The sequence below is a fragment of the Athene noctua genome, chromosome 2 (genome assembly GCF_965140245.1).
Source record: "Athene noctua chromosome 2, bAthNoc1.hap1.1, whole genome shotgun sequence".
Lineage (NCBI taxonomy): Eukaryota > Metazoa > Chordata > Aves > Strigiformes > Strigidae > Athene > Athene noctua.
In genome coordinates, this window is record NC_134038.1 from 136179505 (window position 1) to 136195541 (window position 16037).

General features: G+C 42.3%; 1 protein-coding gene across 3 annotated transcripts in view; it reads left to right on the forward strand.

Annotated features, from left to right (window-relative positions):
• Positions 1-10144: 10144 nt before the first annotated feature.
• HDAC9 (histone deacetylase 9) overlaps positions 10145-16037 on the forward strand; it is a 489493-nt gene continuing 483600 nt past the window's right edge. For all 3 annotated transcript variants that reach the window (XM_074900381.1, XM_074900380.1, XM_074900387.1), the window contains exon 1: positions 10145-10347. The gene's annotated coding sequence lies outside the window, so the exon portion shown is untranslated. The remainder of the gene's footprint in view (positions 10348-16037) is intronic.

The following is a 16037-nucleotide window of genomic DNA, read 5'->3' on the forward strand; positions in this document are numbered from 1 at the left end:
AGCTGGGGTTTGGAGGTTGCCTTGTATTTCAGCTTCTCTGCCTACCGTTAATAACTACCTGCAGTTGCTGATAATCTGCTTCTACCTCACTGTCCAAAGGGCTGACCGACCAAAAAACCCATGGGATGGCTGTAAGATATTCATGCCTGTGTGCAGTCAAATCCTGATGAGTTGCTTGTTAGTTTTCTTCACGATCTGGGCAAAAATATAACAGCCATTCCCTATTTGAGCAGTGGAGTGGGACAGGTTGACAATTTAAACTTAATGTGATGGTAGGTGATCTCAGTGAAAAGGTAAAGAGCAATAAAGAAAACACTGGAAAAATATATTTGGGAAGTTTGTTTTTAGAGAGAACAACAGGAAAAAAACAAATTAATTTGGCCTAATGATTGTCACAGATGACCATGTTTGAACTGTTCTGTTCAGTCATTGTCTGGGGAGTCATAACCAGATCTGACATACTCTGGATATTTTTACAAGGACTATTATTGATCACTTTTTCATTAATAATCAGAGGTAGCCACCAGTCAATATTATGAAGAAGCACTGAGATGCTAAACTTGATACCAGCCCTCAGTTTCTACTAGAAAACAGTACTTTTCTGTTTTCAGAATCCCAGTGCATGGACCAAATTAATCCTCATTCAGAGGCACTGGGATTCTGATGGGGTTCTAAAGGAAATTATTTTTCCATGGACTGATAATAAGGATTTTCTATTTTTTATCATCCAATAAGGAATAACGCTTCATCATTCTGTTTCAGCAGTGCTGACAATATTTAGCTTTGTACTAGAGCCTGACAGACATCAGCCATGGGTGCAGGCACAGAAGTGTAAGACCATGACAATTTTTATATGATATAATACTGAAAAAATTTCATTCAAGATTACCAAATGTTCGGTCATCACTGACTTGTACAGCAATCCACACCACCTTTGAAAACAAAATGGGTTTGAGTCATCATCGTCATCATCATCAACATCATGATGAAGTAGTTTCTTCATAGATTCTTTTATTATGCCAAGGACTGTCCTCTAAAATTTTAATGGTATCATATTATGAGAATATAAAAATAAAACAACTATAAAACAAATGTGCAAATACCTTTGTAAGGCTTTACAATTGCCCAAAATGTGGCTTGCTAGAGAATGGACAACTGTTCTTTCTTATATCCTAGTAAAGAAACTGTACAAATTCAGATTTATTTGGGAAGGTGTGGAGAGAAGAACTGAGGGCTGGAATACTTTGATTTTCTCTTATATATATGTCACTGGCAAATAAGTAAGATTATAATTGTTATATTTAGCTGTAGCTTTGACAGTTTATGTGATATACAGGCTGAACACTCACACAGAAAAATTATGTATTGGGATTTTACAAATCGCAGTAAATTAATAGAAACTTTCAAATCAATAAATCCTTGCTTAATGTGAAACTTTACAGGTGATTTTCTGGAGTTTTGCAGTGATGACTTAAGTTGCATGGTTGTTTTCCTCAAGAAAAATATATATAACACTTATTTCATTTGAACAGGCTTACACATATAAATGCATGTGTTAAATGAATTCTGTAACAAATAATGCTACTGCTATTTCACTAGACTTAATTTTTAAAAGACCTGAATATTGTCTAGTAGCTATATGGTATGCAGAAAAGATTTAGGGCAGAGATCATAGTTCCTCTGCCTTACATATGGACAGAAATAGAGGAAGATCAGGCTTTGTCTGTTTTTCTTCTTATGTAATTCTAGTGGTGTTACTCGGTAGAATAGGAGGAGTTTCCAAGGTTATGTACAGGTGAATTTTTTTATACTTCTGAATTCTTTTTTTCCAGGAAAAAGACTGCAGGAAGTTGAGATAAAATTTCTTACTTCATGCCGTGCTGGGGGAGGAGGGGAGAGAGAAGCTTTCTCTCCAGCTCTCAGCTATAACCTGGAATATGTCTGTATGTGGATGCTTAAATATTATAAATACATTTATATATACTTATGTATAAATATGATGTATATACATATATATGATATACCTATGTGATAGAGATCAATATATATGATGCATCATATATGCTTGCATGTATATAATATGTATTATAAATCTTGTGTATGTAACATTTTATGTTGTACTGCATAATTCTTAAATAATCATTAGCACAAAAAATACATAAACCTCCAAAGCCTAGAATATTTTACTCCTACCTAATAAGTGATATTCAGTGAGCAAGTACGTTTTTCTCTTCAGGGTACAACACATTGCATGGAAGCTTCCAGAAACTGGGCATTCATGTAGTACAGCGAGTTCGTGTGAGCTCTACAAAGTTATTCTGTTATGTGCAAAAGAAATGGTTGGCTGATAAAGGTGAAATGTGGGCCTCTTGTTAGCAATATTTCCTGAATTTCTTTAGCTGAGAGATAATAATTGTGGCAAACAATCAAAAATATAAGAATGAAACACTCTAGAGGACACAAAAAAATTGAGTGGAATATTTAAAATAGGCTAATTACTAATGGAATTTTTGGTATGTAAAAGACACCCCTTGTTAATTCCTATATCTGACTTTCCCCTGAAATCATTTTGGCCACTCTCAGATTTGTCAAGAACCTATCAATGTCTCTAAATCAAATGCATTAGTATTGTCAGTATCCACTTCATCCTGTAGTGCTAAAATTGCAAAACACTGCAATTTTAGAAGGAGTATCCATTTGATAATTTTGAACATAATACACCGCCTTGGTGGCATATGCATTTGTAAATGAATATTAACTTTACAAATCCAGAATTTATGTAAGAGTAGACATGTCTCTCCTTAGTGGTCTGTAAATGAGATGGGCTTTTTTTCTGTCAACTTGACTGATAAAAATTCCCCTGTAAAACTTCATGTAATAAAAAGAAACCTTGTAAAGAATGAATAAAAGGCAACGGACACCTCGAGTGGGATTCATCCCACCCAATTTTTGGCATCCACATTTGAATGAAGAGTTTTCCTCTAGAGGTATTTCTCTCTATTGCCTGAACAGGGAGCCGAGGGTAATGCAGTCACCTAAGTTAGGGCAAATGGGTTTCGCTTTTGTGAAAGCAGGATGCCGATACATATTGCTGTTTGCAGGATGCATCTGTTGGAGGATGCTGATACAGTGTGATAAAGAAACAGTTTTTGACATTCATTGGAGAAGAAAGGCTTGATGCTGCAGGCACCGAGGCTCTGTGACTCCTGTTGGCTTGGCCAAGTACTGATGGTGCTTCGTACCCCACGTGATTACAAGTTTAGATGTCGCCTTCCTTCTGCGTGCTGAGCACCTGCTGTGAGGTGCTGAGCAACCTCAAACCTCATTAAAGTCGTTGGATAGAGCCCTGAGCTATCTCATGAGATGAAGTTGCACTATTTATACTCTGAGAACATATGCATACTGTACTATTAGTGCTAATATTTTTGTCAGAACACTTTTTTAAAGCAAAATGTGAGAACATTTGTGGGCAGTAATCACAAAACAGGGTTGACAGCTCCTTCCTTCTCTTACTCAGTCACAAACGTTTTTCCTTTCAACAGATTATGAAATGTAAATGGAACTGGTCATTTTCAGAAACTAGTGTTATTTCATTGATAATAAGTGAATACCAAATGGGAGTTGACAAGGTTATCGCCAAGTAGAAACTGATAATAGCAGGCTGCCTGCAGCCCTACCTTAAATTGAAAGAGGAGCTTCGCAGCCTGACAGTAATATCTGTGAGCAGGGAGTTCACCCTGAATTTGCAGAAGTTCATAAAAGACAAGAGGGACTAAGCCCCTCTTTTCCATCACCACCTGCCTAGGAGTTATATGTCAATTTTTATTTCACCAATAGCCTTCAATAGTCATAGAAGTCAATCAATAATATGAAATACATATTTTAATGTTAATATCAAATGTTATCACAAAACTATCCTACGTCTGTGTAATTACTTGTTTAACAGCGGAGCGGCCATGACAATGCAATCTGTCTTTAAGTCAACCAAGACAACAGAAACAGCTACAACACAGCTCATCTACCCCAGCTGGAAAATCCAAGACCAAGTCAATGATAACCTTTCCTCATGGCTGAGAACTGTGCAGGAAAAGCTCTCTTTCCATGGACATCATGGTTCATACTGCCCTGGTACTAAGCTGTGGGATCTCAGGCAAGAAAAACTACTAGATATTGACATTTCAGATCAAGAAGTAAGAAATTACAGGAAGGAATAATGTCACCAAATTGTTTTGTCCCCCAGAAAATTACTTTCTCATCTACTCATGTGGAGCTGTTCGTTGCACTTGATCATCAGTGAATCATCATCAGGCCCAAGCTGCCTGCATGAAGCTTACTGACAGAGGCTTCCAGCAGTAACTTCTGCCTGTTCTCCATCACAACTCTGTCATCACTACAGAGCGTGGGATAATAAAAAAAAAAAAAAAAAAAAGCAAGCAGAAAGCTGAAACAAATCCTACCTGATGAATCATTATAGTGAGAGATTTGTGTAATTTCAGACTCACTCTTTCATTCAGAATCACATACTATCTGGTAATGCAGTTAATTGTAACAAGCGCATGACAAAAACCAGATGCAATCGTCCACCCGAACAAGCACGATCTGGTCAAGGTTTAATGACAAAGTGTTCCATGGAGAGTTCCTCTTCTCATCTTAAACACAGCTTGTTTTTAAAACAGTAGTTCAGTTAGGAACTAAAGAAATTTACCTGTAACCTTCTTTACCATTTAACAATGATTATGAGCAACAAAGAAGACACACCAAGTGCAAAGGGCAGGCACTTTATTTTTGTAATTATTAAGCACTTTGACAAAGACTAATGCATCTGAAATTTTGTAAGCTAGGTATATTTATGATCTGTGGGCAGTTCTTGATATAGTTATGATCTATCCTTGCTTGGATAAAATCCATCTTCTATTCAGGGTAAGTGAAGGAATACTTTAATGCCTGCTAACGTTGTAATGGCAAAGAATAGAAACTACCTCCCAAACCGTGTATCAGCATGACAAGGCTGAAAAAGGTGCTCAGTCCTGTAAACCGAGATCTGTACAATGAGCTACGAATACGAATGCACTCCTTTGGTGGAACTGTATGTTGTATGCCCGGAAGAAACGAGGACATCAGAAAATCAAGAAGACAGCAAGGAAGCACCAGGAATATGTAAACAGGGCACAGAGTGACAGAACTTGCTGCTCGGCCTAGACAAGATTCTGGATAAGACAATCACTGGAGTCTATCATCAGATTACTTTGGGAAAAGACAGCTGGTTCAGAGATGAGAGCAGGGTTAGGACACCTGAGAGGTCACTTGCACCAGTGTAATGGGACATACAAATGCCTTCAACACAGTATTTAGAAAATTTGGCACCTCAGCAGCACAAAAAATGTGAAAAAAGGATCCGGACAAAAAGCAGGCAAGACTGCAACAGTCAGAGGTGTTTCGGATCAGGATAGAGGACGTTGCAGGTATCAAGAGTGAAGGGCAGTATAGGAAAGCAAGGACAGGGCTCAGCTTCAGCTCCAGTTAGTCCAAAGCTAACGGGGAACCTTCCAATAGACATCCAAGCCTTGTAGTTAGATCCCCTTTTTATATGAAGGATTGCAAGTTTGGCACAGTTCAGCACAGCATTAGGGGGCACTTAGAAACCTTTGCTTTGTGAGTGCGAAAGAACCACCTTGGGGGCACAGTGCTGTGTGTAGGCGTGGTGTTATGGGCAAACAGCCCAGTCTGGTCACTCATTTCACAACTTACTGTGTTCAAGGAAACAAGATCTGTTTATATTCTCCATACAAATAGGTCGGGATCAAAAAACACTTGACTCTCTCATGTTTCGGAGAAATAGCCCACAAATTTCCAAATATTGGCTAACCACTGGCACTAAAAAGAAAAAGGGTAATAACATGTTTAATTTTAACCACCTGAATAGTCCTATCAAATGTAGGTATGCGTACACATTCCTGAAAGGCCAGGCACTGAAACAGCTAATCACACATTAAATTATGTCCAGTGTATGAGAAATACATTTTCCTAAGACATTTAAGTACATAGAAAATTATTCTTTTTTTAAATGTTAGTACAAAAATCCCTATTACCTTTAAAATGTTGGCAACTGTGTTGATTTATTTAGATTGCCTACTTCTGCAGCAGTTAAGTGGTTATTTACAAATTGCATAAAACTGTCTGATCAGCTAAACTGCTGATCTTTTTTCAGGAAAAAAGCAAACACTTTCTGTAAACAAAATCAACAATTATACCCAATCTGAAACGTGTAAAATTTTAATGTTTATAAGCCACTGAGCAAGATACTTACTAAAAGGCTTAGCATTCTTACTCAAAAGAAGACATTTTAACTAATTCTCAGCCTAACGGACGTCACAAATAAGTTACACCCCTTCTCCCCAACATTTTATTTTTTTTTCTTAGAGAAGACAAACATTGGAATGTTAGAGAAGGACTTAATGCAAACATTGTTAGTAAAATACAAATAATTGCGACAGCAGATACTCTTTAGAGCATGATACATATGTGAAGCATACATAGAGAACTGTACAACGTTGGTTAGAAGGGCCACATTTTTTAGGTAGACGGTGCATGGATGATCTATGCAACATGCTAGATATCAGTCTATTAATTTCTTTAAAAAAAAAAAAGGGATCTGAAGCATCAGAAGGATCCAGCCCTAGAAGGTGACAGATGAGCGGCAGCTGGTGTCAATTTCTACAGAGGAGTACAGCATGACTTGAGCTTCTCTGAACTTCGAAGATAAAAAGCAGAGCCATGAATTTAATTGAAAACTGGACAGGAACTTAAGGAACAGACACCAGCTAAGTTTTGGGGTGTTTATTCATCTTACTTGGCAAGTAGGTGTCTGCCTCCTTGAACTTCAAGAATCATCTCTGTAAAGTACATCTTGTCAGTCTGCTCTGGATGTGACTAGAAGCATAGGTGTGTGGCAAGATTACACCCGAGAAGAATAATTGAAGCCTCTTGACTGCCAGAGATAATGAAAAGGATCTGCAGTCTGGCGGTTGAGGAACAGAAATACATCCAAAAAGGACCAATCGTTTCAGCAAAGAGCTGGCATATAACATCAACTAATGGGGCAGACTTAGCTTTTGTTCATTCCTCAACGGTTTACACGGACAAGCGTTACTTCCATCTTATTCACATCCACAAGTTAACAAGCATGTGTATGATGGAAGTACAGTTTGGTCTTGTTAAATGTTAACAGATTTTTGCTGTTCATCTCAGTGGGTTTCACTTTTTGTGAGACGATGGTTTATGAACTGGATTGGAAAGGGACATAGCTGAGTATCATCCTCATTTTAATGGTCACACAGTACAGAACATCCTACACGTTTCTTTTTGGCATCATAGTAAGGGAACTGCTCACTGCTCTATGAGCTGTTCTGCCTCAGTGCCTCTTTAATACCTAAGGAAATTTCCAGTGAAGACATGGAATTTCTGAAAGCTATTTTTCCACAGAGTTAATACTAAAATAGCTGTCAAAGTGAGAAATGATTTACTGAATCCTATACAGGTTTGTATGAGGTTTTTTTCAGTGTTTTTAATATTTTTAGTGTTTTTATTTGACTGGGGGAAAAAAAGAATAGGTGTGTATGTTTTTTCTCCCCGTGCTTTCACTAGGCACTACCTTAAGTGAGGAACTATGGGGAAGACAATTTTTCTGTTCCAGTGTAGTTTCCAAAACCTTTTGTGGCCTTCCACAAAATGACCTTACTGATCTTCTGTGTGATAAATATGCAAGCTTTTTCCATTCAGAAATCCAGTTACTCTAGTGTGTATGTGAAAGGCATCATAGTCCTAATGGTCAGCAGACACCGATTCACAATGTGGCAGAGATGAAGCTGCAAGGATGATGCAAGTCTCCTTTTAGGGATAAAAATGTTTTAAGGATTTCAGCACTTCATCTCAGGCTTTATAAATTAAATTTACAAATTATAATGCAGGCATACCACATTCTTTTCTCACCCGCATGACTTTCAGTAAATGTTTGTAATAACTCAGAAAGACAGTGCTAAAACAGGGAACGCTACATTTGAAAGCAGAGCTACACATAGTCACTCCAGCAAATCAGTCAGTTCTATAAATTATTTTTTGGTCAGTAGGATTATGAGTAGTTATCATAGTAATGGAATAGCAATAGTAGATCGAGCAAAAGCAAGATAAAGGCTGCTTGAATATTACCACCATGCACACTTCAGTATATTTATTAGCACTGAGTGGAAATGAGTCGGGCAAGCACAGAGGTGTCTCAGACCTGCCCGTTATTTTCCAGTATAAATTCAGGATTCTCAACATAGCATTAGAACAGTGACTAGTCTTAGATTATAATTATAATCCTGATGCTTCCTTTGAGTAGACAGAGGATGGGAGTACATAATGAAACAGAAGTATGTATTGGTTTAAAGTGTATTGATCTGAGAGGGAAACGGTGCTGTGTGATTTCATTAGCCAACTTAGACTTAGATCTGTGACATGGCACTCCATGACTTAACATGTAGCAATACCACTGAAATCAAATGCCAAACTAAAACACAAACCAAAACAAACTAATGAGATTCCTCTCCAAGTTGAAACATACACAGACAGTTTTACTTCTGAGAACTGACATTTATTTTGAGGGTCACAAAAAACACCGCTTACCACAGTTGAGTTTTCATCTGTTGTATCCCTTGAGCAATCAATGACATTCAGGCCTAAATTCCAAACCTTTTCCTTTAGCCACCAGCTTTACCCTTTACTCTTAACTAGTTCTTCACCAGCCTTGGAAACAACAATTTTAAACGTTTGTTTCAGAAAAGCTAACATCTGAAAACAATACAGTGGAAAGAATAAGTGCAATCAAACATAAAAAGTTAAAAAAAGAATAACACACAGTGTGAAACTTCTATGCTAATATGTGGAATATATATAAATACAAGTTCCAAAGCCTCTAGGTGGAAGATAGCTAATGACTTCTTTTGGTTGCTTAGATTTCCAAGAACTGAACTGCTTTGGGGCTAACCTTTACTTGGAAACGGACAAATAAAAGGAGGTGCTCCCTTCTCTCCTGAGTAATGAAGGAATCTATCCATAAATTTAGATTAGAAATAAATGTGGTTAAGACAGGATCCGTAGACTAAAGTGGTTCATATGCCGTATAAAACAGCATCAGGAAAAGGGAATCCTGGAGACCAAAGCGGCCTGACGTGTGTTCAGGAAGACGGGCATCTCCAGTTGAAGATACCAAGAAATATCAAGGCTGATGAAAAGACCACGAGGGGAGAGCAGCGCTGGAGAAATGCGGCAATCATCTCAGGGAGCGACAGCGCCAGGGCACACCGGCACCCACCCCCGAGGCTCACCCAGCACCCCGTACACTTTCCTCCGTGCCGACCGCTCGAGGCCCGGGGGCAGCGTCGGCGGGCGCCGTCCCGCACCCGCGTCCTCACCGCGCCCCGCCGGCCTCCTCGGGGCCGCACGGCCGGGCCCGGCACAGGTCCCGTCCCCTTCGCTCACAGGGGAGGGGGTGACGGGCAGGTGCCGTCTCCGCCGAGGCCTGACAGAGGTCACCAGTGGCAAGGCGCGCCAAAGAGCCGAGCGGCTCCTCCGCCACCGGCCGTCAGCCAGGCCCCGCGGGGAGGCGGTGGAGCCCCGCGGGGCCTAGGCCCGGCCCGGCCCGGGGGAGGCGGCGTGCGGGCCCGGCCTTCCCAGGCCCGCGGCGAAGCCCTTCCGGCCGCGGCCGCCAGCACCCGCAGAGGCCCGGGGCGGCGCGGGGAGGCAGCGCTCCGGCGGGCTCCGGGCAGCGCCGACACTCCCCGCCGGCGGGGCCGCTGCCGCCGCACCGGTGCCCGCCCCGGTCCCTCGGCTTTCTCTGGGGGACGCTCCCTGCCCCTCTGCCCGGGCGAGGCGCCCCTCTCGCCGCTGCCCCCACCGCGGCGCGGCCCGGCCCGGCCCGCTCGGCCCCCAGCGGCCGCGGCGGGGAGCGCGGCGCAGCCCGACGGCCTCCCCCGGCCGCCTCCCCCCGCCGCCCCCCCCGCGCCGCGCCGCGCCGCGCCGAGCGGCTATTTTTAGTAAATCCTCCCCGCGTCGCCACGGGCTGCGATCGCAGCGCGCAGCCCCTCGCCAGCTGCCGCCGCCCCGCCCCGCCGCGCCGCGCCGGGCACAGGCTCGCCCCGCCGCCGGCTCTGCCGCCCGCCGGCGCTATGGCCACCTAATCCCCGCCGCAACTTTTCCTCCCCTCCCCGCTCCGCTCCTTCCCCCGCCGCCCCGGTGGAAGATGGCAGTTGGGGGCAGGACTGGGAGTTGCAGCCCGCGAGCGAAGAGATAAGGCGGAGGCGCGGGAAGGTGAGTGGCACCGGCCGGCTGCCGCTCCGCTCCGCTCCGCCCCGCTCCGCCCGGCCGCAGCCGGCGGGCAGCGTGGGGCCGCGGGGGCCGGCCGGTCCCGCCGCACGGCCGTTGTCCTTGACGTGCCGGGGTGGGGTTTTTTGGGACCTTTGGGAAGGTTTTGGGAAGTTGGGCCGTGTCGGGGCGGGCAAGGCGGCGGTGGGTGGGGGGCGGCCGCCCTCCGGCAAGTTTTGTTTCGCGGGAGCGTGAGTGGAAGAGGAGTTTTCGGCGCGTCTGCCCCGCCTGGCGTACGGGTGTGTTTCACTTGGTCCGGGAGTGGGGGGTCCCCTTGCCACCCTCTTCCTCCCGTGGGGCCGTGTCGCGGGGTGCCGGGGGCACCCACGGCAGCTCAGGGGCTGGTCGCTGGAACCTCAGCGGGCGGAGGGGCCGGTGCGAGCGAGCTCCCCCCGGCCGGCTGGGGAGCGGGGAGCTGGAGGGGGCGCGGGGGAGCTGCCCCCCCTGAGCGCCGAACAGGTGGGGGCGGGCGGCGGGGAGCTCCCCTCAGGCCCCGGCGGGCCGGGCCGGGGCCGCCCGGAGCGGAGCAGGCGGTGGCCGGGGGCAGGTACTGGGCATCCCGACCCGGGTGCGTGGCCAGTTTTGTGTCACTGGGTTTTTTTCGGTGGCCAAGCGGTGTATGCGTCCCGGGAAGGCGACGGGCGTCGGACGGGTAGTTTCCAAGAAGGCTACAGTTGTTCCGTCTTGAGTAAAACGTCTGGATTTTGATCTGAAACGGAATATAGTAACAATCAGTAATCCCTCGCGCCTATCACTATTACAGAAAAAAAAAAAAAAAAAAGCAGGTATCACTTGTAACGCACAAAATGCGGTTTTGTCTTCGAAAGATTTTCATTGAGCCCACGGTGGTTTGTATTTTTAAGTGCTCCGAGAGGACTAAACCCGCTGTTAAACTACGTGAGAATTTCAGAGGGGAGAAATGTTTAAAACAAGCTGAACATTGAGAAAGAAGTAGCGAAGCGAATTGTGGAGACCTTTTGACATACAAAAATGCATGAATGTTCTTTTCTGATGCAAAAGCTGTTGAGAATCTCTGTCACAAACAGCACAGAACAAGCACCGACACAGAAACCGAGGAATTTTAAACATATTTGTCTTTCAGCGTTGTCAGCTTTAGTTCTTTGACATTTTGTTTTCTGTGACAGAAGAATAGTTTTGTGACAATTATTCAGGATTTAATTTACAAGCTCACAAAGGCCTGTAAGCTCTGCTGAGAGTTCATGAACAAAAAAGGAAGGTATTTCACATTAAGGTTTTTCAAATGCCCTCTCCCTCGCCTATCTCCCCGCTCTCATCTCTCTGCCCCCCCCCCCTTCCCTGCCTCCCCAACAGCTTCCCTAGATATATTTAAAATTATTGTTTTATTGAATGATTATAAATTTTCTCTCATATCCAATGCATTCCTGTATCAGTGGCCCCAGCCCACGTATGTTTTGTACCCAGCACGCCTACTTTTTTCAGAGAGAAATGCAGGCTCGTTCTCTGTCATAATACCGGAGGAGCCTTGAAAGGAAATTCCATCCCTTCATACATTTAAGTTTCATCATTATTTGTATAAAATATATAGGTCTCAACTATATACAACTTTCCACCAACAATGATGTAAATAATACACTATTTAACACCTCTGTTTCATTATGATGGTAGAGATGTGATCCAAAACATTGGGGAAAAAACATGCCATGGCCCCAGGGAAAAGCTGCAGTCAGTCGTATGTATTTGCCTACCGCTGGTGCCGGCTTCTTCATATAAATGTTGAAATAGCTCTCTTTTGTATGAAAATGTCATTGTCAGTTCAAAATTCTGAAAAAAACAGCGTTATACTTTTTGGTGACCAAGTTGATGCAAGTGCAACATCACAGTTAGTTAAGCCTACCCAAAACACTGTTCTTGGTGTCAGATTCCTTTGTATTTTGGTATCAAAGTCTGTGTGAATATGTAACACACCCCAGTATTTTCAACCTAACATTAAAATGCCAGTTTTGAAAACAGTACTGTTTGGTTTTCTTAACCTGCTTTTCCACATATGGGTCTGCAGGATGAAACTGGAATAGTCATTTGTAAGCTGTTGTTTATCTTCTGTTTACCATCATCCTTCTGTGCCCAGAGAAATTTAAAAACAAAAGTGAAATAGTGTCTTCCCTACTGAAAGTCCCAATACATGCATGCTTCATTTGGCGCAGTTGTTCCTATAAGAATTTTTCTGGGAAAAAAAGATAATGTTGTGATTGAATAGCATATATTTTTTTCTAATTTCTTAATAGAAGCTAACATTAAAAGGAGATTAAGTTATAAAACCAATGTACTTCTAAAAAGCATTTAAAGTGGAAAATAATTTTCCATTGTTCATCTCACTACCTGAGATAAGCCCATAGAAGTCGCTGTTAAAAATGTAGTTTGCATACTGAAAATATTGATCAAAGTCATGCTTGCCCATTATGAAAGTTATGTGAAACCCAGTAAGAATTACCATGAATACTGACATTGACTAAATGAGGTTGGACTAGTTAGTTTCTTAGTATTCAAGTAGTGCTTAGTAGGAGAAACGTAGTTTTGAAAATAATCAATTCCTGTTGTGTATGAACAACTATAACCAATGAAAACTGACAAAAAAAAGTTGGGATGTAGCCTAGTCATCTCCAAAATGGTAAACACATATTTACCAGACTGCATGTACTATTGTCGTTTTATATTCATCAGTGTTCAGATTAGCTAATTTAAAGCTATTTAGGGTATGTGTATACAAACTGCAATAGAAAGTACTTCTGGTTTACAGCATGGTCACAGCTGAATCATGGAGCTGAGAGCTCAGTATATCTCAGGAGTGAGGGTTTTTTCTCTTTTACAGAAGAGGTTTGGGCCAGATTTGCTGAGGTTTGTATGGTATGTCCTATATGCGCACTCTTTATGTGAAATTAACTTTCTACAGAAATTCAAGTTAAAAGAATGAATATTTATCAGACTTTTCCAGTATCTTCAAAAGTGTGTAAGATGATGTTCTTTCTGTTGCTGTATTTAAGTAGGGAAGTACATAGTATGTTTGATGGGTTAAATTAAAGGTAACTCTCACTCTCATGGACTATTCCATGATAAAAGATATTTGTCCTGTTTCAAGGTTTCAGCAGTGATTTTCAGAGAAGTAAGCATTTTTTTTCAGAGAAAGTTGTGTTGCTGAATCACTTAAGGTTAGATTGTTTACCGAAACTGACATGTAAGGCATTTTAGAGCTAACATTACTTGATGAAATCACCTTTCATTTGCCCTTTTTGATTCTGAGTTTTTAGATTAGGATGATCATACATGACCAAAGAATTTATCCCTTATTTGATGTTACTTACTTGGAATGAATGCATTATATTGTGAATGCCAGTGCATGCTGGATAAGACTGCACTAGTGTTGACTTTATTATCGCAGCTTTTATAATATAAAAGTTTATTTGTACATGCTAATCCATAGCTTCATGCAGCTTAAAAATTACAGCACATCAGCGCTTAACTGCTCTTCAGAAATAATGTTTCACTACTTTGAGGCCATCTTAAAATCCTTTCACCTACAAGGTATGATCTAAATTTCCTGCGAGGACATACCCAAACTTCTCCATGATTCTCCATTTTTATACAATATATACAATATACAATTATGTAACTTTTTGCCAAAGAAGTTTGTTAATGCAAAAAGTTAGCATGAATTATCAAAGGCCAGAAAGTGGAGAAATTTCTGGATCAAAATGTCCCAACCTGCATATTCTGAAGACTTCAGAGTATTCCAAGGAGGTTCCATTACATGGTTGCATTGTGCTTCCTCTCTTTCCTTACTCATCTGCTGTGGGGCATCTGAGGACAAAATATTGGGCTAAACAGATCTTTGGTTTGATTATCAGGTTTTACTGTCCATACATTCTTTACACAGTCAAGATCAGCAAGGTGGAATTATGCAATTCAGAAATTCCATTTTGCGAAAAAGTAATTGAAAACTTTTGTTACACAGCCTCCGAGATCAGATATTTACTTGCCTTTAGAATTAATTCAATGTGTTATGTAGAGTATGAGCTGGGAAGGTAGTAGGAAGCATATATTTGTTCTTATTTTCTAGTACTTTCTTATTAATGGTGTTCTTCAGTATAAATGTTAATGTCACTCACAAAGTTTCTTTATAATGTCTAATAACTATCAGGATAATTTGGTTTTAAAGCTATTGCATAAATGTAAACTATTTTTGTTTAAGGAAATGAAATGGTCTTCAGTGAAGGTAGCTCAGACATGCCCGTAAGATGACTACTTACAGTACATCTTTTATTTGTCCCTAGTTCTTCAGTCTTGGAGTAGAAGATGCTGGATTCTGTATCTCTTCGTTCAATTTCTGCTCTGAGACTCTCAGTCTTTGTTTTAAGTTCATTTCTTTTCAAGATATGAGTGCTCTTTCTCTAGAATGGATGACTGTCACTCTTGGGGCTTTGTTCAGACTCGAGTCCTTTATGTGGCTCAGGCTGAGCACATGTGAGTTTCTACCATTATGTTCACTGAGTCCAGCTTCTGTTGCCATGCTGTTTTAACCTGCAAGAGAAAAGAAGGCCTTGTCTAATGAGTGTCTTGAAACGATGGTGCCCGGTCCACTAGAGAAATTGGCAGCCCTGAAGGATAAGTCAGTCTTGTGTGCATGCAGGATATGAGAAGACTTGAGCCTGAACTTGTTCATAAAGAAGGTGGTGTGTGTCCTGATCCAATGTCAGGGGAGGTTTCAATATGATCCCAAGAGCGAGATTAAGACATTAACGACGTCAAATGCCATATACCCAGAACAGGTTTTTATTATTAAAAGTGAAGAGGAGTAGCTGTAAGACAGAAAGAAAGGAAAAGACAGAAATAATGCAAGGATGCAGGGTAGGGCTGCAAGGATAGTCACCACTGTGGATCCAGCGGCATCCCCTTGGTCCTCAGTCTTCAGTTCTTCGGTGGTGGGTGCACACGGATCTGGCTTTGATGGTAGATGCAGACTGAGCAAAATTTTCTGCTGCCATTTTAAGTTCATCGTATCTGCTGATTAGCATATCTGCCCACCTTTAGTTTTTTTTTTTTTTTTTCTCTCTGGCCCTATGGGTTTTGCTGCATCCGGCTTCTGGGCAGAACCATTTGCCTCTTATCAGTTCACTAACAATGCATGCATGGGGTCTGGCCTACACAGTAGAGCCACAAATGGCTACATGATGGGGCCAGGTCAGTACAAGTCTGCCCCTTTAAGGAGTTTGATAATGCAGCTGCAAAGAAGTGTGAGTGGGGTGCATCCTTCAATACACTCCTGCTTCCCTGGGTGACATCCTCCAGACCAATTCACAGGCTGCAGCAGCTTCTTTGGAGGTTTGCACAGACACGAGCAAGCTTTGAGAGAGTCATATGACATTTCAGTCTCTCACAGTGTGCTGTACAGTGTCTCTGGTGCTTCAACCTTTTGCAATGCCAGTGTCTTCCATTTGCAACTCTGCACTCTGCCTTTCCCTTGCAGCTCTGTACCTTTTCCCAGAGCTGCTGGGGCAGTGTTTCCCTTGCTGTCCTTGTGCTGTTGGTCTCATACTGTTGTTCTCATGGCCTTACACCTATATATGCTCATACTACTGTTGTGTCATGTTTCCAGTGAGAAG